This window comes from Sus scrofa, chromosome X (assembly GCF_054392235.1).
Source record: "Sus scrofa isolate SSC_HxYL_T2T_F1_AM1 chromosome X, Sscrofa_HxYL_maternal_Yorkshire_Landrace_v2.0, whole genome shotgun sequence".
Taxonomy (NCBI): domain Eukaryota; kingdom Metazoa; phylum Chordata; class Mammalia; order Artiodactyla; family Suidae; genus Sus; species Sus scrofa.
Genome location: NC_139401.1, coordinates 16,180,799 through 16,208,690, shown reverse-complemented (window position 1 = coordinate 16,208,690; position 27,892 = coordinate 16,180,799). Strand labels below are relative to the sequence as shown.

The 27,892-nt window shown below is 39.3% G+C and overlaps 1 protein-coding gene across 12 annotated transcripts in view; it reads right to left on the bottom strand.

The window, feature by feature from the left end:
- Positions 1-27,892, bottom strand: part of GRPR (gastrin releasing peptide receptor) — a 468,413-nt gene that overhangs the window by 320,614 nt on the left and 119,907 nt on the right. The window lies entirely within an intron of this gene.

The window sequence follows — 27,892 nt, the reverse complement described above, 5'->3', positions numbered from 1 at the left end:
ATGAGAGTGATTCACACAACTGGATCAACACAATCAGAAAACATACTTAGGGTATTTTCCTTAAGTGGTTATAGCCAGTGCCTTGGTTCATAAAACTGGACTTGTCATCTCTCCTTTATTTACGGTTCTCAAATGAACATTAAGCTCCCTGAATGAGAAGCTAATCAGGAACCTCACAAATTAATGGCTATATAATTTCATTTCTTAAATACTTATGCCCTGACTTCTCTCAATTAACAATTACCACAAAGAAAGCTCAAAGAACAGCGCTGAAGGTGCTTTTAAAACTACACAAACCAACGGAGACTAAAGATGAGTAAATAAAGCAAGCTTGTAAAGATGGATATACAATTAATCTTTAATCAGATATTATAAGGGTTAAATTCTGAAAAAAAGCCTTCCGATCCTCCGAATGAAATACATTTAGGTCAAGGTATCCTTGCTTGATTCCCAACATGTATTTTGCTTTTATGTAATTACATTTTATAGCCAATTAGCAATGAACAAGATACCTTCCAGTGTTTGAGTTGAACTAAGTTCATAAGCATTAAAGGCTGAGCCACTTAAGCATGGTTAGAACCAAGTAAAATGCAAAGCCTCATCTATGCTATGCCTGATTACTGCCATGCAACTTGATAGTCAGACATGTTCTCTGATGGAGGGTCAGTGGTGATACAGAACCACACAAAAACAAAGAAGCTGGAGGTGGAGAGAGATAGGCTCTTGTGAATTCTTCTCTCTCTTCTCTCTAGCCAGGAGCAAGGGGAACCTCAGAGGGATTCTGGGAATCATAAGATTGTTTTTATGCCAAACACACACACACACACACACACACACACGCACGCACACACAGGCACACCTCTGCACACCTCACACTCTCCAGTGCCACAGATCAGTCTTAGATACACTCTACTATAAAGAAAATAATGTATTTTACCTGCAATCTGCTTGCTTGGAATTTTAAACTCAAAATTTCTTTGGATGAACATAATATTTGCCATTTAGGTACATGATTATGTGTGTGTCAACTTTTAAATGTTATCTCTTGGGGCAACTTCTTGGAGGACCTTCATCCACCATCTAATAAATCTGGCTGCCTGTAGACACCACATTGGAGAGGCCATATGGAGAGGCCATGCATAGACAGAGATGTCCCAGGTATTGCCATCTGTTCCAGCCCCCAGCTCTTTGGATTTCCCCAGCACCAGCACCAGACATAAGAGTGAAGCAGAGTCTGAGATGGCCCCAACATCAGCTAGTATGACTGAAACCATGGGGTAGATCCCAAGAGAAGCCACCTGGCTAAGCCCAGTCAACCCCCACACTAGTAAGCAAAATAAGTGATTGATATCTTTTTTTTAATTAAAGTATAGTTGATTTACAATGTTTTGCCAATTTCTACTGTACCAGCAAAGTGACTCAGTCCTACATACATATATATACATTCTTCTTTAAAATATTATCTTCCTTATCATGGTCTATCCCAGGAGATTGGATATAGTTCCTTGTGCTGTAGAGTAGGGCCTTATTGCTTATCCATTCTAAATGTAACAGTTTGCATATACTAACCCCAAACTCCCAGTCAATCCCTTTTGCTCCCCCTCGCTCTTGGCAACCACAAATTTGTTCTCTATGCCTGTGAGTCTGTTTCTGTTTTGTAGATAGGTTCATTTGTGCCATATTTTAAATTCCACATATGATATGGTATTTGTCTTTCTCTTTCTGACTTAATTCACTTAGTATGAGAATCTCTAGTTGCATCCACTTTGCTGCAAATGGCATTATTTAATTCTTTTTTATGGCTGAGTAGTATTCCACTGCATATATGCACCACATCTTCTTTTTAAAAAATTTTTTTGTCTTTTTTAGGGATGCACCCACAGCATATGGAAGTTCCCAGGCTAGGGGTCAAATCAGAGCTATAGCTGCCGGCCTACACCACAGCCACAGCAATGCGGGATCCAAGCTGCGTTTGCAACCTACACCACAGTTCATGACAATGCTGGATCCTTAACCCACCGAGCAAGAACTCACGTCCTCATGGATACTAGTTGGTTCATTACCACTGAGCCACGATAGGAACTGCCTATACCCCATCTTCTTAATCCATTCATCTGCTGATGGACATTTAGGTTGTTTCCATGTCTTGGCTATTGTGAATAGTGCTGTAATGAACATAGGGACATAGGGATATATGTATCTTTTTGAATTATAGTTTTGTCCAGATATATACCCAGGAGTGGAATTGCTAGATAATATGGTAGCTCTACTTCAATTGTTATCTTTTTAAGCCTTGTTGTAAGGCATTGTTGTCGGGGTTTTTTTTGTTTGTTTGTTTTTATGGCTGCACCCACAGGATATGGAAATTCCCGGGTCAGTGACTGAATCCAAGCCACAGCTGCAACCTATGCTGCAACTGTGGCAACACCAGATCCTTTAAGCCACTGCACTGAGCCAAGGATCAAACCCATGCCTCCAAAGGAACCTGAGCTGCTGCAGTCAGATTCTTAACCCACTGTGACGCAGAGGGAACATCTGTGGAGCATTTTGACATGTAGTTATAGATTGCCAGAATAAGTCTTTGAATAAGAAGAACATCTGCTTGGGCCTCTGGTTATCACACCATGCTTCTGGTCAGCTCAGAACTGAACTGTTCAGAAGCCATATCCCATCCTCCACCCCTAGAACTCACTGAATAGTCCTACTCTGGCTGCATGTTGAGCCTACCAAGACAACCCAGACAGGGAAAGAAGGACTACTCTCAGGTTAGAGATGAATATAGCTGCACTCACCTTCCCAAATACATGCGTGCCTGTGTTTATCCAGTACAGCATCACATGAGAACTCTAGTCAGCATTTCATCTTGGATTCCAAGACTTTACACTGAGACACTCTTCATTTATAGCCCTTCCAGCCCCATGCCCCTAATGGGAACACACACTTCCAAGTCTTTTCATCTTTTTATTAAAGCCTATTTGAACTACTGCCATACTTGAATTGACAGTGCAATTTAGGAACACATTCTGAAACTATTACTTCACTGAAAAGATGCAGAATATTTTATCTTTTAAGAAAACATCCTAAATTAAAAATTAATCGGTTAGCTCATTGAGGTGCATTTCTCAGTTTTAAAAATATGTTCATATACGCTATGAGGGTTTAAGGTTACACTGTGTTCAAGAAGAATTACTTTTGCTTCAAAGAAGAATTTCTGTTATAACCTAGGATATTGAACACACAAGCACACACACACACAAGAATATACCTGTGGGCAAAATTTAACAAAAAAGAAAACTCGCTTTCCTGAAAGGCAAACAGAAGCTGTGCCAAATTTCCCTCTAGTAGAGCACTTAAATGAGTAAGACACACATTAACCAAATTGATAAATGGTGGGTTATCAGAGGAGAACTCAGGCTTGATCAGTAAATTTTCCCAGCAGGACCAATCCGATGTGACACAGCAGGAATTTCAGACTCAAGGGAGCACTGCAAAGGCACAAAGTTAACTGCTGTGAATGGCAGGCTGTTTCCCTGTACAGGTCTCCATAAGAAGATGGGGAGAACACCAGAAAGAAGCACTACAGTTTAAGAGAAAAGTCTCATTATTGTGCTTAGCTCTTTAATTTTCCAAAGCATTTTTGAAGTAAATAAATGTGTTCCCGCCCCCCCTACTGGGGTGCAATCTCAGCTTGCTAATGTCACATTTATAAAAGCAATCTGGCAAATGGAGCAGAGGAGGCTTTCAAAACAAGGGACAGGGCAAGAAGGACTACTCTCAAGTTAAAGATGAATATAGCTTCCCTGCTTCTGCTACCTCCTAGCTGTGTGAAGTCATATAAGTTACACAGTCTCTCTGATCTTTGATTCTTCTCTGATAAAATGGGGATTATAATGCACATGATTGTGGTAGGGGTTAAGTGAGATAATACTGTACATTGCCAGCTCTGTGCTTAGAACACACCAGGTATTAAATTATTAATTATATACATTAACTATTAATACAATTGATTGTTAATATATTTCTTATTAACTATTATTTCATCTTGGAACATTAGCTTTATATTATTAATAATAATATGTACTATTTAAAATAATTTTTAAAAACTCTCTGGTCAAAGAGTCAAGAGTCCTGGTTCTAGTCCAAACCCTGCTCTTTAGACAATACATGCATGATCGGGGAAGGTTGCTTTCTACTTATTTATGAGCCTCAATTTCCTTTTGGTTACAAATAAATGAATACAGGGTTTGGATTTGCTAATATTGTCTCTCCTTACAGAAAAACAGAAACATTTTAGCAATTTATTTATTTATTTATTTTTTTGTCTTTTGTTGTTGTTGCTGCTGTTGTTGCTATTTCTTGGGCCGCTCCCAGGGCATATGGAGGTTCCCAGGCTAGGGGTCTAATCGGAGCTGTAGCCACCGGCCTACGCCACAGCCACAGCAACGCGGGATCCGAGCCGAGTCTGCGACCTACACCACAGCTCACGGCAACGCTGGATCGTTAACCCATTGAGCAAGGGCAGGGACCAAACCCGCAACCTCATGGTTCCTAGTCGGATTCGTTAACCACTGCGCCACGATGGGAACTCCCATTTTAGCAATTTAAATACTCTAAGTTCATCTGAGTCTAATTTGTTTTCTTTATTCAAGAAGGTCGCCTTGAGCAGCAAAATCAAAAACAAACAAGTGGGACTGGAGTTCCCATCATGATACAGCAGAAGCGAATTTGACTAGGAACCATGAGGTTGCGGGTTCGATCCCTGGCCTCACTCAGTGGGTTAAGGATCTGGCGTTGCCATGAGCTGCGGTATAGGTTGCAGATGTGCCTCGGATCTGGTGTTGCTATGGCTGTGCCGTAGGCCAGTGGCAACAGCCCTGATTAGACCCCTAGCCTGGGAACCTCCATATGCCGTGGGTGCGGACCTATAAAGATGACAAAAATAAAATAAAATAAACAAGTGGGACTACATTAAACTAAAAAGTTTCTGCATCTCAAAGGAAACCATCCACAAAATGAAAAGGCAACCTATAGAATAGAAGAAAAATCTTTGCAAACCATATATCTGGTAAGGGGTTAATATCCAGAATATATAAAGAACTCTCAAAACTCAATAGCAATGAAAATAACAACCTGATTTTACAATGGACAGAGGATCTAAATAGACATTTTTTCCAAAGAAGATATTTAGATGGCTAATAGGTACATGAAAAGATTCTCAACACTGCTAAGCATAAGGGAAATGTAAATCAAACCCACAAACCCAGAATGGCCATCATCACAAAGCCTACAAATAACCAGTGCTATAGAGGGTGTGGAGAAAAGGGAGCCCTCCCACAATGTTGGGGGAAATGTAAATTGGTGCACTCACTATGGAGAACAGTATAGAGGTTCCTTAAAAAGCTAAAAACAGAGCTACCACATAACCCAGCAATCCCACTCCTGGGCATATATCTGGAAAAAATGAACCTCACACCTGTTAACATGGCTGTTATCAAAAAGAAAAGAAATAACAAGTGTTAGTGAGGGTATGGCAGAAAGAAAACCCTTGTGCATTATTGGTGGGAATGTAAATTGGTGCAGCCACCATGGAAAACACTGTGGAGGTTCCTCAAAAACTTAAAAATAGAGCTACCATATGATCTTGGAATTCCACTTCTAGGTATTTACCCAAAGCAAACAAAAAAGATATATGCACTCCTATGTTTACTACTGCATTATTTACAAGGGCCAAGACATGGAAACAATCTAACTGTCCATCAATGATGAATGGATAAAGAAAATATGCTGTAGGAGTTCCTGTTGTGGCTCAGCAGATTAAGAACCCGACAGGTCCGTGAGGATGCAGGTTCAATCCCTGGCTTTGCTCAGTGGGTTAAGCATCCAGCATTGCCACAAGCTACAACGTAAGTCACAGGTGCGGCTCAGATCCAGTGTTCCTGTAGCTGTGGCAGAGGCCTGCAGCTGCAGCTCCAGTTCAACCCCTAGCCCAGGAACTTCCATATGCCATAGGTGCAGCCATGAAGAAGAAGAAGAAGAAGAAGAAGAAGGAAATCTTGCCATTTGCAACATTTGCAATGATGTAGATGGACTTTGAAGGCATTATGCTAAGTGAAATAAGTCACAGAAAGAAAGATAAATAGCACATGATCTCACTTATGTGAGGAATAAAAAAAAAAAGAAACAAACAAAACCTAGGAGTTCCTATGTGACTCAGTGGGTTAAGGATCTGGCGTTGTCACTGCTATGGCTTGTGTCACTGCTGTGGCTCAGGTTTGATCCCTGTCTCAGGAACTTCTGTATGCCACAGGTGTGGCAAAAAAAAAAACAAAACAAAAATGTAAACAGAAAAAAAACAAAACAAAACCCAAAATCTGAGCTCATAAGCACAAAGAACAGATTGGTGGTTGCCAGAAGTTGGGAGAATGATGTGGGTGAAATGGATGAAGGGGGTCAAAAGGTACAAATTGCCAATTTTAAAATAAGTCTCTCATGAGGATGTCATGTAGAGCATGGTGACTATGGTTAAGAATACTACAGTGCACATTTGAAAGTTGTTAAGACAGTACATCTTAAAGGTTCTCATCACAAGAAAAAAGTCTGTAACGATGTATGGCGATGGATGTTAACTAGATGCTGTGGTGAACATATTACAATATATGCAAGTACCAAATCATCACATTGTACACCTGAAACTAATACGGGGTTACGTTTCAATTACATCTCAATTAAAAAAAAAAAAAAAAAAGGTCATCTTAAGTAAAGCATTACTTGGTGCTTGTGGCTAAGGTCAATGGTCTAAAGATCAGTGATGCACTGCAAAATGTTGAACAACTGGCTCTCTGGGTTTTAAAAAAAAAGCCTGCTTTATAGTATTTGCCAATTTCTATCATGTAAATATTCCCACCATGGTTAACTTCAAGCTATCAATAGGATGTCAGCAAAGGTAGAGGTGGAAAGAGACACATACAAAATGGCTCTCCTGAAGCAGGCTCCAGCCCATCACTCTGCTCATCCCTCAGCTCGCATTCCTCTCAGTTCCTGAGCAGGAAGACCATTATGAAGAAAAACAGTTCCTGCTATCAGGCATCAGGATACTTTCTATTTTCAGCTTCAATTTAAGGCAGAGGCATAAATAAGCCCCCTGCTTACCACGCAGAAACACCACTGAATTCACTGCCATTTTGGAAAAAAAGAAAAAAGGTCTTAGAGGTCATGAAATACTGAAATGCAAACTTAATCTCATTTTCTTACAATCTATTCTAATCCTTCACTACTTTAAAACCTTCCCTAATCTCAGACTGTAAAAACAACAAATGACTTCTAAGGTTCTAAGTCAGAAAATTAGTGAAAAACACATTTCATCTTTTCTTCAATTCCTTAATGCCTATAAGGATGAACTTTGTCAAATCAACTCTTTCTCTCATCTGAAAAATCAAGCATAAGTTTAATAATGGATAGACTCTGAATACAGTATTCCCATAGGTGCTGAAGTTTAGAGCATCTCAGGATGCAGAGCAAGGCCACAAATGAGAACCAAGCACCAGCAGGTTTTATCACCTGATACATCATCTGTTGATTGCCAAAGTACTAAAGCCTTATAATCCACTCTAAGAGAGGCCCTCAGGACATAACTTGCAGCTTATTTTCTCACAAACCTGACATCTTTGATCATCAGACTTCTCAGACCTCAGAGATTTGAAGTTGAAGAAACTTTCAAGAACCTAATGTACTATTAAGAGCGATGACAGCTAATATCTGACAGCCCAGCATGCTGCCTTATACAATGGTTCCCAATAGTCACACAAAGATTTAGAAAGGAAAATTCTGCTGATTTTCATCCCAGCAAAGCATTTGAGATTCCTAAATGATCACCTTGAGTCACTATGGAAAGACCATTCTGACGTTATCGTCTACACGATATAAGGAAAATATATGATACACTTTAAAAACATTCTCATGCAAAAGTTTTTAAAAGTGCAGTGTTTAATACCTAGAAAATTATCCATATGAAATAATTTATTCCTTGAAGATGTGATACTGCAGTAGTTCTATATTTTAAGGCACTAAAATATATAGTGCCTGCTGAGTACAAGGCATTTTGGGGACAAAACCTCGTCAAACAATATAGGGAATATTGTTATGTCCAGATCCCTTTACTCAGCCAGATATCCAACCCCCGGATGCTGTGAGTGTCAGCTGTTAATGGCTTGCTACTGTTTCCTTCTCTAGAAAACTGTCACGGTCTGATTGGAAGTTATGTCACTAGGCAGGTCATTCCTTGCAAGAGGCAGCTTATTTCCATTAACTTAGTGACAAGGATGCAGAAAAGTCCTCTCATCCTCACATGTGTCTAAAGGTGGAATCAACTTTGCAGAACAATTTGTGCTCTAGAGCGCCCCCACAGGATCAGGCTAAAACAGTCTCCGGTTGAGATCACATGTTTTGACTCCTTCCTTTGTCCTGTCCCACTCCTCTCAATCCTCTTTTCCTGAGAACACTTCCTCAGAGGAGCACCTGCAAAAGAATCCAAGTCTCAGGGTCTTCTTCTGAAGCATCCAACTTAAGGCAGACTTAACACCCTTTGCTCAAGAATACAAGCATATTAAAGTCAGCTCAACTACTAATTGGACACAGACTACATGTAGAGGATTAAAAATGAAAGATGATGTGGAGGATGTGTCCATTCCTGGCTAAGACAGAACAACAGGTACCAGATTTGCTTTCTTTCCAAAAGAAAAAATGGACAAAATGGACAAAAAATGGCCTTCATGATGTTATCATTAGGCAACAGAAGATAATGATCTTAAATAAGAGAAACGAACCCTATGATTTCCTCAGCTTACTGCATGAGAAAGGAATCCAGGACCATTCTCACTGACTCCTGAGCTAAGAACATAGAGCTGAGAGGCCAAGGTAGTAAGAGTTATCAAGGCAGAATACCAAAGAGGAGAAGGCTATAAGAAAGAGAACACTAGAGATCTGCAGAGGGTGCCCCTTGAATATTCAACTGAGTATGAGTCAGCACATGCAAATGAGGGAAAGAACACCAGAGAAGTTTAAAGGGAGAAATCCCTGGAGAAGACAGAGGGCAAAGAATGGTGCCCATTCCTAGCAGGCTGGGTAGAGAGCTTATAATTCATAGGGCATTGAGTAGAATACTAAAGAGTTTTGTCTTAGTCATGAGGCAAAAATAGCACTAGACTATACAACACTCTGATCTCATCTAATAATACTTAAAAGCAAAACTCAAAAGTATCAAACTATTTCTAAGTAACTTAACTGTACCCAGAAGAAAGCTCAAGAATATATATAGTATCTAAAAATATACAGCACCTTACAAGGTAAAATTCACAATGCTTGACATCTGGTTAAAAAAAAAAAAAAATACCTGGCGTACAAAGAAGCAGAAAAATGACCCCAAATTAGAAAAAAAAAAAAAATCGATCACTTAAAATTGACTCAGAAATGACACAAATGCAAGAATTTAAAAAGTGCTTGTAACTGTATTTCATAAGCTCGAAATATAGAGGAAAGATTAAACATGTTAAATAGAGACATGAAAGATTTGAAAAAGACCCAGTTTAAACTCCTAAAGATGAAAATTACACTGAGATGAAAAATACACTCATTGGAATTCATGGCAGGTTACATACTGCAAAGAAAATATTAGTAAACTTAAATACTTAGCAAGAGGAACAATCCAAAATGAAACACCCAAGAACAGAGCATCAGTGGTCTGTGAAACCCCATATGGACAAATATATATGTAATTATCATCTTCAAAAGAGAAAGAGGAATGTGGAAGAGAGAAAATATACCTGAAAAAATAATGGACAAAATTTTTATTTTTTAATTTTATTTATTTATTTATTTTTGGTCTTTTTAGGGCCATACTCACAGCATATGGAGGTTCCCAGGCTAGGGGTTGAATTAGAACTGTAGCCACCAGCCTACACCACAGCCACAGCAACACAAGATCCGAGCCACATTTGCAACCTTCACCACAGCTCACAGCAACGCCGGATCCTTAACCCACTGAGCAAGGCCAGGGATCAAACCTGCATCCTCATGGATACCAGTCAGATTTGTTTCCACTGAGCCATGACAGGAACTCTGACAAAATTTTTCAAATTGGTGAAGACTATAAGCCCAAAGGATCAAGAAGCTGAACAAACCCAAAGTGTAAGAAATATGAATAAAACCACAATAAGACAAGTCATAATCAATTATTAAAAACCACTGATTACAAGAAAATATTACAAGCTGCCAGAGGAAAAAATACATATTAAGTACAGAGGAACAAAGATAATGATGACAAAAGATTTCTTATCATCAACTATGCCAGCCAGAGGACAGTGGAGCAATATCTCTAAAGCACTAAAAGAAAAAGTGTCAAGTAGAATTCTATACCCGGCAAACATATCTTTTAAAAAATGGAGGCAAAATAAAGTCTTTTTTCAGGTATACAAAAGATGAAAGAGTTTATCACAAGCACACCTATATACAAGAAATATTAAAGAAGAAAATTTATAATAGGTGAAAATCTTGATCTACACAAAAGAAGAGCACTGGAAATGATAATTATATGAGTAAATTTAAAGACATTTTCTCATTACATAAGCCTCTTTAAAAGATAATCAGCCACTTAAAGCAAAAATAATAAAAATGTATTTGAGGGTTTATAACAAATGCAGAAGTAAAATATATGAAGACAACAGCACAGGAGTCAGGAGGGGAGAAAGGGTATACTGTAACAAGGTCTTTATACTATATGGGAAGTAGTACAATAGCACTTGGAAGTAGACTGTGGTTAAGTTAAAGATATATATTATAAATTGCAAAGTCACTGCTACAATAACACAAAAAAAGTTTTAAAGGTCATAAAAGAGATAAAATGGAATCATAAAAATCACTCAATTAATCAAAAGAAGAAAAAGAGGAAAAAGAAGCAACAGATGGGAAAAATAGAAAATAAATAGAAAGATGGTAGATATAAACCCAACTGTATCTATAATCATATCATAAGTGGTGGAAAGATGGCCCCCAGTTATCCCTGTCTCTTTGTATTCAAACTCCTGTGTAATCTTCTCTTGTTACTTGCTTCTACTACTAGAATATAGGATATCACCTCCATGATTGCTATATAAGATTATAATTTCCATCTTGCAAACAGATTCTCTCTATTGACTATTTCCCTTGCTAGCTTGAAGTAAACTCCCACATGAAGAAGTCCACATGGCAAGGAACTAAAGGTGGCTTTCATTCTGACAGTATGTAAGGAACTGAATCTTACCCACAACCACATTAGCTTAGAAATAGATTCCTCCTCGGCAGAGCCTCAGATGAGACTCTAGCCCTGCCTGACACTTTGATTGCAACCTTGTGAGATACTCTGTAGCAGAGGACTCAGCTAGGTTGTGCCTGAATTCCTGATTCACAGAAATAGTGAGATAATAAATGTGTGTTTTTTCAAGCTGCTAAGTTTATGGTGATATTGTTCTGCAGCAATAAATCACTAATAAAACATTAAATGTAAATGGTTTAGGCAGTTCCTATTGTGGATTTACAAATCTTCCATTAAATAAATCTCAAAAAAGCAAACTCAGCCAAATTTTTAACCTAATGTAAAATAAGTGCTCAGGAGTTAACAAATCCGACTAGGAACCATGAGGTTGCGGGTTCAATCCCTGGCCTCACTCAGTAGGTTAAGGATCTGGCGTTGCTGTGGCTCTGGCGTAGGCCGGTGGCTACAGCTCCAATTCAACCCCTAGCCTGGGAACCTCCATATGCTGCAGGAGCGGCCCAAGAAATGGCAAAAAGACAAATAAATAAATAAATAAAAATAAGTGCTCAAACATGAAATGTGAATTTTGCTTAATAAGAATTAGATTTCAGAATCAAAGTGTAAATGAAAAGACAATTTCTTGGTCCTATTTTCCTATTAACATTAAGATGAGGGAGTTACTGTTGTGGCTCAGTGGGTTAAAAACCCAACTAGTACCCATGAAGAGGTGGGTTCAATCTCTGGCCTCGCTCAGTGGATTAAGGATCCAGTGTTGCCATCAGCTGTGGTGTAGGTCACAGGCACAGCTCGGGCTGGTGTTTCTGTGGCTGTGGTGTAGGCTGGCAGCTGCAGCTCTAGCTTCTATTTGACCCCTAGCCTGGGAACTTCCACATGCCACAGGTGTGGCTGTAAAAAGAAAAAACAAAACAAACAAACAAACAAAAAACAAATGTAAATGGTTTAAACACTCAAAGTGGAAATTGCCAGACTGGAGAACAAAAAACAAGACCAACTCTACGATATATTTGAGAAATACACTTTAAACATAAAGGCTCAAGTAGGTTAAAAATGATGAGAAAAGATATGCTATTCTAATCTAAAATAAAGCAGGGGAGTGCCCGTCGTGGCTCAGTGGTTAACGAATCAGACTAGGAACCATGAGGTTGCAGGTTCAATCCCTGGCCTTGCTCAGTGGGTTAACGATCTGGCTGTGGCGTAGGCTGGCGGCTACAGCTCCGATTAGACCCCTAGCTTGGGAACCTCCATATACCGAGGGTGTGGCCCTAGAAAAGGCAAAAAGACCAAAAAATACATAAATAAATAAATTAAATAAAGCAGGAGTTGCTATATTAATATATGGCAAAGTAGATTTAAGAGTAAATAAATTAATAAGGTAAAGAGGGTCATTTCATAAAGAGTCCAATTCAATAATAGGACATGACAATCTAAATTTAAAAACTGATAGAAGTATAAGGAGAAACAGACAAATCCATAATTATACGTAGAGATTTCCCCACCCTTTTCTCAATAATTGAAAGAACAAAAGAGAGTATATCCTGGCCCAGAGAATAAATCTTTTGTCTCTTTTTCCCAGTAGTGTTCTTAAATTAAAAGTGCTAAAACTTTCATCTCTACCCTTAATCTCACCGAAATCGTCGATGGCATTTCACGGGGAGAAAGAGGAGCAGGGCAAATCGCTAATACAAAGTATGCCAAAGGTTAGCTCTGAGAAAGGAACACTTTTGTTTGTTTATCGGCCGCACCTGTGGCATGTGGGCCTTCCTAGGCCAGGGACTGAACCCATGCCACAGCAGTGACTCAAGCTGCTGCAGTGACAACGCCAGATCCTTAACCTGCTGCACCACAAGAGAAAGAAACACTTTTAAAAGGGACAGAAAAGATGAGAGAGGGAAGATAGTACTTCACTCTTTCCAGAGCTCTGAGGGTCAGCTGAGGCGGCGTGTTCTAAATGGTCTAAAGGAATGTATACTCATAGCAGATTAAGTCCTCTGTTATCAAAAAGGTTGAGGCCTAGCTACTTTTAGCTCAAAGACATCAGGTATTATTACAATTTGCTTATATAAAACAGTATTTAGATTATCGGTAATAGAGTGGTAAACAAAAACCTTTAAGAAACCCAATATGGAGTTCCCTTGTGACTCAGTGGTTAACGAACCTGACTAGGATTCATGGACATGCAGGTTCAATCCCAGGCCTCAATCAGTGGGTTAAGGATCCGGCATTGCCGTGAGCTGGGGTATAGGTCATGGACACGGCTTTGCTGTGGCTGCAGCATAGGCCAGCAGCTGTAGGTCCAATTCGACCCCTAGCCTGGAACTTCCATATGCCTCTAGGGTAGCCCTAAAAAAGCAACAAAAAGAAAAAAAAGAAAAAAGAAACCCAATATGTCAGTGGGGAAGATATCTCTATGAATATGTTTCATGATAACATTGCTGGATCCAAGGGGGAAAACAACTTGGCCTACAAGAGAATTTAAGATGCTGCTGTATAATGCAACTTGCTCACCCCATGTGAAATCAATCAATCATCCAATTCAACACAGCTACAATGCTGAATCAATAATTAGCTGTAAAACCTAAGATATTAACAGGGAAATAATTCACACAGAGTTGCACTGATGGCAAACAAATGAGAAACTCCATAAAAAGGGAAAACAATGTTTCTCTGTTGGATTGCTACAGAAAAGAATCGATTGGGTAGCAGTTCCTGGAACAGATTATGACGATCCTACAAAGCTTCAGGTTATTCAAATTCACTTTAGTGTTCAGTACCATTGGGCAATTTTTTAAAGAAAAGAGAAAGACCTGGGTAACTAAAGTAAGGATTATTTTTATTTTTTTAATTTTTTTATTTTTTTGTCTTTTTGCTATTTCTTGGGCCGCTCCCGCGGCATATGGAGGTTTCCAGGCTAGGGGTCTAATCGGAGCTGCAGCCACCAGCCTACGCCAGAGCCACAGCAACGGGGGATCCGAGCCGCGTCTGTGACCTACACCTCAGCTCACGGCAACGCCAGATCGTTAACCCACTGAGCAAGGGCAGGGATGGAACCTGCAACCTCATGGTTCCTAGTCGGATTCGTTAACCACTGCGCCACGACGGGAACTCCCAGGATTATTTTTAAAGAGATAAATCTCTTGCAAATTGGTAGAAGCATTCTGGAGGACAATATCTATCCAAATGTAAAATGTGTGTACCTTTTGTCCCCAAATACTCACCACTCAGGCATGTTCACAAAACTGACTCCTCAGCTATGCCCCCAAAGACATGTATCATTTAGAACGCTTTCCAACTGGGAGGATGGGATTAATACATACACACTACTATATGTAAAGTAGATAACCAACAAGGACCTACTATACAGCACAGGGAGGACTACTCAATGTTCTGTAATAACTTATACGGGAAAAAAGAGCGGATATATACATATGTGCGTGTGTGTGTAAAACTGATCCACTTTACTGTACACCTGAAACGAATACAACATTGTAAATCAACTATATCCCAATAAGACAAAAAGGAACCCTTTTCTATCAGGTAACAGAAAATCAATGCGATCCGGCTTAAACAATAAAAAGGACTTGTTGGCTCACAGACTTGGAAAGCTCAGGAATAAGATGGTTCACTGTTTGGGCTGTTTTTTGGAGGTGAAGGAAGTGCTAACAGAGGAATGGAAAGGTATCAGGGACAGGAAGGGAGCTGGCATAGGGTACAGTATTAAGCTAGTTTCCTCTATGGACAACCAGAGGTTAATTCCACTAGGGAAACCCTGAGAGCCAGTGTAAAACATGTACCTCAAAGGTAATCCACCCTAGAGCAGAGAGGTATCTATACCAAGAGTCACTGGTTGAGAGCTGTCCCTAAGGGACATTCATTCCATTCTGCTAAGGAGACAGCAAAAGGGACTCCAGCAGCAAGAGAAAGCCCTCAGGCAAAGGATTCAGTACTGACAATTGTTGGTCAGTCCAGCGTGCGCTGAAGTGGTAAAGACAAGAGGATACAGGTAGGGAACCAAGAGCATCTGCCTAGGATGGACTTCAGGGTTGAGTAATTTAGCAGCTCAACAATATTATAAGATTCTCTCCTCTCCTCTCCTCTCTGATTTCCAGGGTTAATTTTATCTCACGGATGCTTTCCATAGTGGTCATTAAGTGATTATCAGTCCCAATTGGGGCTACAGATATTGTAGGATATAGAAAGCACTCTAGTGTCAATATTCCAAGCAACAATGCATGCTTATGTTTAGCCTAATTGGACTAAATCAAGGCACAGGCACACTTCTGACTTTGTTACCTGACTTAAAAAAAATCAGAATCAATCCCCAGAGATAAGGATGGGCTATCTTCCTCAGACAGAAAAGGTAGGTACCATTTTTTCTTTTTTTTTTTGGTCTTTTTAGGGCTGCACCTGCAGCATATGGAAGTTCCCAGGCGAGGGGCCAAATGGGAGCTGCCGGCCTATGCCACAGCAACACCAGATCCAAGACACATCTGCAACCTATATACCACAGATCGTGGCAATGCCAGATGCTTTAACCCACTGAGTGAGGCCAGGAATCAAACCTGCATCCTCATGGACACTAGTCGGGTTCTTAACCCACTGAGCCACAATGGGAATTCAAGAAGCAGGGTACCATTGAGAAGGTGTAACTTGTGAGCAGATGCTAGGAAGTTCAACCACAAAGGTTCAGTGATTGTTTAAAGATGCCACTTGTAACTTTCTTTGCAATGCAAAAACCTAGGGGCATGTAAAATGTGTGTCAACAGGGGACGTATATTTAAACAAACTGTGGTACATCCTTAGTACCGTAATGCCATTCTCAGAACCTTTGCAGTAGTAGATGTTTATGTTTTGATATAAATGGGTCTCCATTTTAAGATATATCATTAAACAATAAAGGCAGGAGTTCCCATCATGGCTCAGTGGTTAATGAACCTGACTAGTGTCCATGAGGACGTGGGTTCAATCCCTGGCCTCGCTCAGTGGCTTAAGGATCCAGCATTGCCATGAGCTGTGATGTAGGTCGCAGGCACAGCTTAGATCCCACATTGCTGTGGCTGTGGAGCAGGTTGCCAGATACAGCCCCGATTTGATCCCTAGCCTGGGAACCTCCATATGCCGTGAGAGTGGACCTAAAAAGACAAACAAACAAACAAAAACAATAAAGACCTATGCAAATCAGTGTATAAAGCAAGTCACTTTTTAAATTGAAAGCAGGTAGATGAATGGAAAATTTGTTATGTTAAAGCCTAAACAGCCAAAGACCACCAAGGATAAGCTAGTAGTATGACAAGTTCAGATTTATCGTCTTGATGCAGTGAGGAAAGGCCCTCCAGGAGAACAGTGCAAACATCTTTTTTTAGGGTTTGAGTTCTTACTAAAGGATTCTGAGGAGAGTTTAAGGGAGTGGCAATCAGTTCCAGGTTGGTTGCTTTCCCAAGGCAGCATTCAGAGACTGAGCGCTGTCTTGAGATGAGGGGACTTTAGTGAGATTGGGTCTCTTGATAATAGATGAATGTAGCAAAGTGGGGCTTTGGGGCAGCATCAGTAAGAAAGCAGGAGCCGCTCAAAGAGGGGACCATTACAGCATTTTGCAGCTGCTGCACAATCATGGGAAAAGGAATGTTTTCTGTTAATTCTGCATCTGATTTCATTTGTCTGTCCCCCGGCTTTAATGATAGAAGGGTTCCTTTTTCTTCCTTTCAGTCTGAGCTGATTTCTACTTCTTCAGTCCTAAAGAGGTTTTTACTCTTTCTTAAGGAATACTAAGAAACTGTTAACAGTAGTCACCTTCGGAAAAGTGGAAGGGGTTGGAAAGGTGAGCAAGAAAAGATGTCCACATTATTAATTTGCATCTTTTTGTTTTAGTTATATTTACTGAACATGACCATATGTTAATTTTGGTACATTTTAAATGTTAATGTGGATTCTCTGAGCAGTGAGAATATGACCCTTCTTGTTTGGTTGTTTTCTTCTTATTATTTATCTGTAGTTTGTGAAGAACAAACATTATTATTATTATATTATTATTATTATTATTATTATTTTGTCTTTTTTCCTTTTCTAGGGCCGCTCCCACGGCATATGGAGGTTCCCAGGCTAGGGGTCGAATCGGAGCTGCAGCCACTGGCCTACGCCAGAGCCACAGCAACGCAGGATCTGAGCTGCATCTGGGACCTACACCACAGCTCACGGCAACGCCAGATCCTTAACCCACTGAGCAAGGCCAGGGATCGAACCCACAACCTCATGGTTCCTAGTTGGATTCGTTAACCATTGCGCCATGACGGGAATTCCAACAAATATTATTTTAAAATAATAACAGACACTCCCTGCCTCCTCAAAAATCAGCAGTCTGACTGTCACCACAGTCTAAACCTGGGGCCCAGAAATGGGCCTTGCCAGTCCATCCCCCTTGCCTTCTAATATGCTGCTGTTTCCTGCCTCTCTTGGGTCGTTCTTTCTACATCCAATCCTTATTCCATCAGCCCTGCCCTTAACAAAGGGTAGCAAATTTGGAGTGAGAACAATCAGACAGAGTACTTATCTCCTCACAGGGTGCCCAGGTACTGCACTGGAACTAACAAGCACCGTTCTAAACATAAGCCTCAGCAATAAGGTCCTGCTCCTCCTCTCCCTCCAACTCAGGCTTCTCCAAAGACCACACACCTATCAGTGCTGATAAATTAGGTGCTATTGTTGCATCCTCTTCCTGCCAGAGACAAACTCATCTTGTAATATGTCATAAGAGATGCAGTTGAGGAGCAACTACAATTCTTTTATAACACTCTATAAGGTGACTAATAGGATAGAAAACTCAGGAGAAACCAAGAGACATAAAGATACTTGTACTTTATGGCCTGAGAGCTCAATAAAGTGCCTCCCCCAAGAGCTTCTCCCATTAGCAAAGGGATTTTTTATTTTAGAAGACTGGTTGACAATGTTATAATTTGGAGGACATGTCATAGAAGAAGTATGCTGTTTATAGTCATATGTCTAGGATAAAGAACCAAATGCATGACCAAAAAGAATAACTCCCTTTTTGAGCCATTATAACAAAACCAATGACAAACATTGGGAGCCTTCGCTGGGAGCATGCACTGAGTGGTTTTACGACGTTCCTAGCAGGCCATTATTTTTAAAGGATAGAATCAGAAAATTTGCTGGTGATACAAGGCAGTATTATCTATTCAAAAAAGATCTTTTCTAAGGCCAATATAACCACTGTTTACAAACAGAAAAATCTGTATACTACTGAATCTCTGAAATCAAATTTCAACTATTTTGTGAACAGCTGAGAAATAATTACATCAGCTATTTTCCTTTCCTGCTAACAAGAACCCAAATTATCAGCACCTGTAACAATGCCTGACCTTTTAAAATAGAGTAATGATATTCAAAAGACAGTAAAGAGTACTCACATTATTATTCTACCGACTCTTACCTACAAACTTGTTAACTGAAAAATCTTTGTTGAATTAATCCAAAAAAAGTTCAAGCCATTAAAAGGAAACAAAACAAACTTTTATTTCCCAATGTACCATTTTCGACGAACACATCAAATATTTTGAAAAATGCTCTAAACAACTGAAAATCATTTCCATGGAAATGGTTCCTTACATAAGAATCTGTTTCTTACTTGGTTAATGGGGATATTATCCCAATGAAATATTTTAGCGGTGTTCAAATAAGCATAAGAAATACATAATGTATCACTACATTGTCATTTTTTCAATCATGCACTGGTGAGTTATTAACAGAAAGACTAATTTGGGTTGAAAACTACTATAAAACAGTAAAAGGAATTACTTCAGCTAGGAAACCTGAGCTAATCCCAGATCATCATTTTCTAACTGTGTAAGTGGGCCTGTCATTCACTGTATCTGAGCTTCCTCTGGAAAACAGAGGTATATTTCTGTCCTGGCTTTACCTAATATGGAAAGCCTAAGTCAAAGAAGAGCAACCTACTTTTGACCAAAATATACGGCTGTGGTGATATTAAAATGTGTCCACAAATCATTTGATACTCCTTCCTTCAAAGAGTGGAACCTAATTCTTCTCCCCTTAAATGTGGGCTATATTTAGTGACTTGCTTCTAATGAATAGAATGGTAGAAGTGACCGTCTATGACACCTGAGATTAGGATATAAAAGGCATTGTGCGTTCCTCCTTGCTTTTTTCCTCTGATGACCCTCTCCAGGGGAAGAGATGAGCCGTGCTGTGTAGATACACAAGCAGCCCCATGAAGTGGCCCATATGGCAAGAAACTGGGACTTCCCACCAACAGCAGCAAGGAACTGAGAGGCCTCCTTCCTACAGTCATTTCATGACTTTGGAAGTAGAGCCTCCTGCTCTAGTCAAGCCTTGATGATTACAGTTCATGTCTTCACTGAAACTGAGACAAACCCATCCAGCTAAACTATTTCTGACCCACAGAAACTGTGGAATGATAACTGATTCTTGTTTTAGACCAATAAGTTTTGGGGTAATTGTTAATAGATAGCTAATACTATGACCTACCAGGAAAAATACACCTGTAAAGACATGTACAATATGATTCCCTTTTTACGTGGAAGGTTTCCAGATAAATTTATAAAGAAATGAAAGCTTTGGAGTTCCCGTCGTGGCTCAGCGGAAATGAATCCAACTAGGAACCACAAGGTTGTGGGTTCGATCCCTGGCCTTGCTCAGTGGGTTAAGGGTCCGGCGTTTCCGTGAGCTGTGATGTAGGTTGCAGATGCAGCTCGGATCTGGCATTGCTATGGCTGTGGTGTAGGCCGGCAGCAACATCTCCGATTAGACCCCTAGCCTGGGAATCTCCATACGCCACGGGTGCGGCCCTAAAAAACGACAAAGGACAAAATACAAGGAAAAAAAAGAAAGAAAGAAAAGAAATGAAAGCTTTGACTTAAAAGCTTATAATCAAATTCTTTTAGAGCTTCCAGTATTCTGGGTTATAATGCAGTTAGAAGAAACTACAATTTTCCATCAGTCACAAGGAACGTTCTGTAGCCCACAGAAGACCCTGTAAGGGATGACAAAGCAGCTCTCCAAGTGGAGACAAGTCACACTTGTAAGAACATTTTACAATTATCCTTAAAACTTGGGCTCTATCTATATTCATTATTTCAGATTCAAAGAAAATCTTAAGCAAATCTACCAGCTACTAAAAATCTATATTATAAATAACCTGTCTCCTCCACCAACCCCTGTCTATGAAAATGATGTTAAGACAACCAAAGCTGCAGAAGAATGGAGTTAAAACTACAGTATCAGTCTTCAAACTGGGGTTATGCAAAGCCTTTCCAAGGGGTACATGGACATAAATAGTTTTGAGGAAAACAATTTCAACTCAACTTCCATACATAAGCCATCTCTCCTGCAAGCAATCTGCCTGAGATATGCATTATATCTGGTTTCCTTTCCTACTTCTCCTTTCATAAGCATTCTTTTCCATGTTTCAAAGGGAGGCCTATTTCTTTGAATTCCCAAATCTTATTATTATTCCTTCTTCCAGAGTGTAAAACTTCAAGGGCACCAAAAAGATAGTTTAAAATATTGGTGCTTGCAAACTTCATCTACTCAAATCACTGTGAACTAACAGTAGGACATCTCTATTTCTTACCTTGTATACATTTTTGTTAAATGAGAAAGGTGGTAAGACTTATGTTGGGATGTTCTATATTGAAAAATACTGTAGTGTGGGGAAGGGGTTGTGGGATTGATAACAAAGAACTTTCATTTAGCAACCTAGTCTCTCAATCCTGTCAACTATTGTAAAATAAGGCATTGCTCCTGAGGATAATTCCTGTGAGACTGTTGCCAACAAGGATAAGAAACCACCATTATATGATATCATTTATTTACAAAAGATCCCAACTCAAATAAAATCTAAGGAAAGCTAAAGGTATTAGGGAAAAGGTACTATCATGAAAGCTGATTTTGGAAACCTTTCACATATTAGTTTTTCTCTCTTGGAAATACTGTGATTTAGATAAGGTTGTAAGTCTGGGAGCACAATTTATTCTTTACACAAATATTTATTGAGTAGCTTCTATGTGCCAGGCACTGTTTTAGATTCTTGGATGCAATGGTACATAAAAATGAACAAAAATCTAAGCTCACATAGAGCTTATAGAAAGGAGAGAACAACAATAAACAAAACAAGTAAATGGTATAGCACATTAGCAAGTCATAAGCATGTAGAGAACAAGAAAAGGATGAAGGGCAGGGAGTGCCAGGAAGCACTGGGGATTTTAAGTTAGTTGGGTAGAGTAGCTCCATTTAGAAGAGGACAGCTGCACAAAGATTTGAAGACCATGAAGGAGCAAGACTCGTGCATATCTGGGAGGGAAGTGTGCTGAGTAGAGGAGGGAAAGCATGTAGAAAGACTCTGGGGCAAAGTATGCTTGGCTTGCTCCAGGAACAGGGAGAAGGCCAGTGTGGAAAAGAGTGAGAAAAGCAGAAGAATGAGAGGTGATAGGGTAAATTACTGTAAGAATTTGACTTTTAATGTGGAAGGTGGTCTTGTGGAGTGATATAATCTGACCTACATTAAGCAGCACACTAGCTGCTGCATTGAGAATAGTCTATAAGGGCAGAAACAAAACATTCGGCAAGGCAGTTCTCACAATAATCCAGAAAGACCACGGATACTTGATCCAAGATGGTAGCCAAGGAGGTGATATAAGAAGAAGTGAGATCCTGCATAGATTTTGAAGGTAAAGCCAATAGAATTTTCTGATAGATTGGATATAGGGTGTGAAAGAGAATAACCCTGTATCTATTTAAAAAATTAAACTCAGGGAGTTCCTGTTGAGACACAGTGGGTTAAGGTTCTGATGATGTCTCTGTAGAGGTGTGGATTCAATCCCTGGCCCAGCACAGTGGGTTAAGGATCCAGTGTTGCCACAGCTGTGGCATAGGTCGCAGCTGCAGCTTGGATTTGATCCCTGTCCTAGGAAATTCCATATGCCACAGGTGTGGTTGAAAAAGAAAAAAAAAATAAATTCATAGTTTACAAGTTTTTAGAGGGCACAGTGGAAATGAACCCAACTAGTGTCCACGAGGACATGGCTTTGATCCCTGGCCTCACTCAGTGGGTTAAGGATAGCGTTGCCTTGAGCTGTGATGTAGGTCTCAGACATAGTTCAGATCCCGTGGTGCTATGGCTGTGACATAGGCCAGCAGCTGTAGCTCTGATTTGACCCCTAGCCTGGGAACTTCCATATGCTGCAACCCCAAAAAAGCAAAAAGTTTTTAGAAAGGAAATCCCAGACGAGACTCAGATGGTTTCACTTGTAAATTCTATCACATGCTTATGGAAGAAATCATATCAATCTTAGCAAAACTCTTTCAGGAAATAAAGGATTAGAGAACACTGCTTAATTCCTTCTGTGTGGTCAGCATCACCCTAATTCTAATACATGATAAAAACAGTCCACAAAAGAAGTTTTTAAACCAATAACATTCATGAACACAGATGCAAAAAAAAAATCCTTAACAAAATTAGCAAATGAAATCCAACAATATATCAAAAGGATAATACATGATAACCAAGTAGGGTTTATCTCAGGAATGCAAAGGTGTTTAACATTGAAAGATTAATCAAGGTAACTCACCTTATTAACAGAATAAAAGAGAAAAACTATATGATAATTTGAATAGATACAGAAAAAAATTCAACACCCACTCATCATATAAACTCTTAGAAAACTAGGAATAAAAGGGAACTTAACACGATAAAGAACATCTTTTAAAAACCTGAAACTTTATATTTAATTGTGGAAGTCTGAATTTTTTTATTTATTTAATTTTAATTTTTTTTTTTTTCCTGAAGACCAGGATAAGGTAAGGTTGCCCGACTGTCATCACTTCTATTCAATATTGTACAGGAGGTCTTAGCCAACTCAATAAGGCAAAATTTTAAAGTTAAAAGAAATAAAAGGCAGAAAGATTGGAAAGGAAAAAGTAAAATTGTCTATATTTGCTGATGACATGACTATGGTACATAAAAGTCTAAAGAACTAATAAGGGAATTTAGCAAAGTCGTAGGATAGCAACGTTAATTGAAAAATCAATTAGTGTCACAAACAATTAGAAAATGAAATTTTAAAATTGATTCCATCTATAGTATCAAAAATCATGTAAACATCTAACATATAGCATATTATGTTACATATGATGTAATATGTCACATAAAACAATGTAACATAATAAATCCAACAAAAGACTTCTAAGATCGCTGCATTAAAAAACATAAAACATTGTCAGAGTTCTCTTGTGGCACAGTGGGTTAAGGATCCACATGTTGTCACTGCTGCAGCTCAGGTCGCTACTGTGGCACATGTTTGGTCCCTAGCCCAGGAACTTCCATGTGCCATGGCTATGGCAAAAAATTAAAAAATAAAAAATACATATAAAAATAAAAAATATAAAACATCATTGAGAGAAGTTAAAGATCTAAATAAATGTTGAGATAAATCATTTTATAGATTAGAAGATGCAGTTCTATCAAGATGTCAGTTTTCTCAAAATTAATCTATAGATACAATGCAATTCCAATCAATCTCATAGCAGAATTCTTTTGTAAAAATTAACACATTAAGTCTAGAATTACAAGAAAAAAATCAAGGGCCATAGAATAGCCAAAACAACTATGAAAAAAAGAACAGAAGTTTCCATTGCGGCTCAGCAAGTTAAGACCCAACACAGAATCGACAAGGATGTGGGTTCGATCCCTGGCCTCTCTCAGTGGGTTAAGGATCGAGCACTGCTGTGAGTTGTGGTGTAATTGCCAGATGCAGCTGGGATTATGCATTGCTGTGGCTGTGGCCTAAGCTGGCAGCTGCAAATCCAATTTGACCCCTAGCCTGGGAACCTCCATATGCTGCCAGTGTGGTCCTAAAAAGAGGGGAAAAAAGAGAGAGAGAAAGAGAGAGAAAGAGCAAAGTTAAGAACTTAAACCAGACTTCATGAAAATTATCATGACAGTGATAATTAAACTAACATTATCAAAGCAGTGTAGTACTGGCATAATGATGGACAAATAGATCAATGGAACTGAATACAGCCTAGAAATTGACTCCCAATTATACGATCCTCTGATTTCTTATAATGGCACCAAATGAATCCCAAAGGAAAAGAAGAGTCCTTTCAACAAATGCTCCTGCAGTAATTAGATCTCCATATCGAAGGGGGAAAAAGTAACATCAGCCCCCATCTCACACCATATATAAAAATTATTAATTTAATATGTAAAGAATGCCTAAAAATTAATAATTAAAAAACCAAAAATATTTTTCCTTTTCTTTTATCTTTCTTTCTTTTGTTCTTGTTTGGCTGCCCTGCAAGCATATGGGGTTCCCAGGCCAGGGATCAGATCCCAGCCACCCTTGTAGCAATGCCGGATCCTTTAACCCACTGTGCCAGGTTGGGGATTGAACCTGTGTCCTGTCGCTGCAGAGACATCACAGATCACAGTGCACCACAGCAAGACCTCCCTAAAATATTTTTTAAATGGAAAAAGTATTTAAATAGGCACTCCATAAAAGAGGGTACTAATGGCTAAAATGCACATGAAAAAGTACCTGACATCACTCGTCATTATGGAAATGCAAGTTAAAAACACAATGAAATACTATACATCCACCAATATGGCTAAAATTAAAAAGACCGACAGTACCAAATGTTGGCAAGGACTTGGGGCAATGGGAACTCTCACACATTGTTTGTATGATAGTAAAAGTGTTAAATGCGTTTGGCAAAAGGTTTGGCAGTTTCTCATAAAACTAAACATGCACGTACCCTATGATCCAGCAATTCCTTCTAGGTATTACATAAGAGAAATGAAAGTATATGTCCACAGAAAGACTTACACATAGGATGGACCTAGAAACTATCATGCTAAGTGAAGTCAGCCAGACAATGAGACACCAACATCCAATGCTTTCACTGACATGTGGAATCTGAAAAAAGGACAGACGGAACTTCTTTGCAGAACAGATGCTGACTCACAGACATTGAAAAACTTATGGTCTCTGGAGGAGACAGTTTGGGGGGTGGGGGGATGTGCTTGGGCTGTGGGATGGAAATCCTGTGAAATCAGATTGTTATGATCATTATACAACTACAGATGTGATAAATTCATTTGAGTAATAAAAAAAAAAGATTTACACATAAATGTTCATGGCAGCTTTCTTTTTAATAGTCAAAATTAGAAACAGCCTAGGTGTTTCTTTAAAAGAGAATGGATAAGCAAACTATGATATAGTCAGATAAGAATACAACTCAGCAACAGAAGGACTGAGCTACTAATACACGCTAAAATATGCACGACTCTCAAACATTATACGGAGTGAAAGAAGCCGTCCACAAAAGGATACATATTGTATGATTCCATTCATATAAAGTTCTAGAACAGGTGAAGCTCACCAATGGTGGAAAATAAGAAAGACAGTGCTTTCCTGGTAGGGAAGAGAGTATCAAGGGTGGAGCGTTTGCCTGGGAAAGGGCATAAAGATACTTTCTGAAGTGATGGCAATGTTCTATATCTTCATGGAGGTTTGTCTGCATCAAAACTCAGTGAATGTACATTTAAGATGTGTGCATTTCATTGTATGTAAATTTTGCATCAAAAGAAAAACTTTAGGTGAATACTCAACTCATTGGTAATATGAATGCTGAAGTCTATGGAGAGAGTGTACAGATGTCTTCAATTTACTTTGAAATGCATCAAAAAGTAAGATGAGTTGATATAGGAGTAAAACAAGTCTAGTAAAATATAAATGGTAGGATCTGGGTGATGGTATATAAATAGTTACCATAAAATTATTCCAATTTTGTGGTAGGTTTGGAATATTCCACAATAAAACCATTTTTAAATTAAAATTAAAAATATATACATAGAAATGTTGATAAACCTTCAAGATAATTAAAAGTGGTTTTTTTCCAAAAAGCACAATACTTGTATATTGATCTGGAGCTCAATGTTAAATAATTAGGTAGAGGTGATTTATCGGGCACTCATAAACTCATTCAAACATTTAACAGTTATTTATTGAGCATCTACTATGTGCCAGGCACTTAAAAGAAAGTGAAAATGCAAGAGTCCACTCAATAAATAATTATCTACTTTCACTACTAACCCACTTGGAAAGGAACACTTTAGGGAAAAGAGGCATGATAAGCAAGTCCGTCAATATGATTGGTATCTTTTTTTTTTTTTGGTCTTTTTTGCCATTTCTTGGGCCGTTCCCGTGGCATATGGAGGTTCCCAGGCCAGGGGTCCAATCGGAGCTGTAGCCGCCGGCCTACACCACAGCCACACCAACGCGGGATCCGAGCTGCATCTGCAGCCTACACCACAGCTCAGGGCAACGCCAGATCCTTAACCCACTGAGCAAGGCCAGGGATCGAACCCACAACCTCATGGTTCCTAGTCGGATTTGTTAACCACTGAGCCACGACAGGAACTCCATTCACAGCTATTTTTTAATGTTATATTTTGCCGACTAAAAAAGTCATTTTCAATATGGAAAATCAATACTGTTAGATAGGAAATAATTGTACAAACACTGGCGTCAATTTTAAATTGTTTCTTAAGCATATTTTCAACCTTGGAAGCAGAAAGATTGAGACTTAAGGAAAGAGAAGGCCTCACTAATATAACATGTGATTTTAAAAACGTTGGTATTAAGCTGACAGATTGAGAGAGCTCTAAATGTCATTTCCTCACAAGAAGCTATTATGCACAGTGCTTGAACAGGGCTGGAGGACTTAGCAACAGAAGGGGGGGAAGGTTTCCAAGGAGAGAGGGCTGCTTGTTTCAGAGCTAAACCTTAAGTTCCAGGCCTCAAGGTCTTGACCAGGAAAATGAATGGCCAGCAGTGCATCAGCCTAATAACAGGTCTTGTTTCCCTAGATGACACTGGATTTATTAGATACATATTCTTAAATACAGGATTTCCTAGTTACATCTTGAGGCAGAGCACAAACACTGATGAATGCTTTTGTATGTAAATATATTCTAGTCTGTGAATCCCTGGCTTCTCTCAGACACCAAAGCAAAGTTTGAGGCTGGGAATGGAAAATAATTCCAGTTATATACTGCTCTAATTTACATTCCAACGCTAAATGGGACTCTGAGTAATTTGGATGTTAGGAAGTGTGGTTGAGGGGAGAGACAGAGGATGAGAACTTGCCACCCAAATAATCCGAAGCCCTTGCCTGACACTCTCTCTCATGCAGCACTGGGTGCTTCGAAATGCAGTTAGGCTTCAGGATTCAGTTTCCCTGCTTTTTTTCCCGGGGATTATCTTACTCTCTGTTTTGTTTTGTTTTGTTTTTGTTTTTTTTCTTTTTAGGGCTGCACCTGCGGCATACGGAGGTTCCCAGGCTAGGGGTCGAGTAAGAGCTGCAGTTGCCGGCCTACTCAACAGGCACAGCAACAACAGATTTGAGCCACATCTGCGACCTATGCCGCAGCTTGCGGAAACACCGGATCCTTAACCCACTGAGCAAGGCCTGGGATTGAGTCCACATCCTCATGGACACTAGGCCAGGTTCTTAACCCACTGAGCCACAATGGAA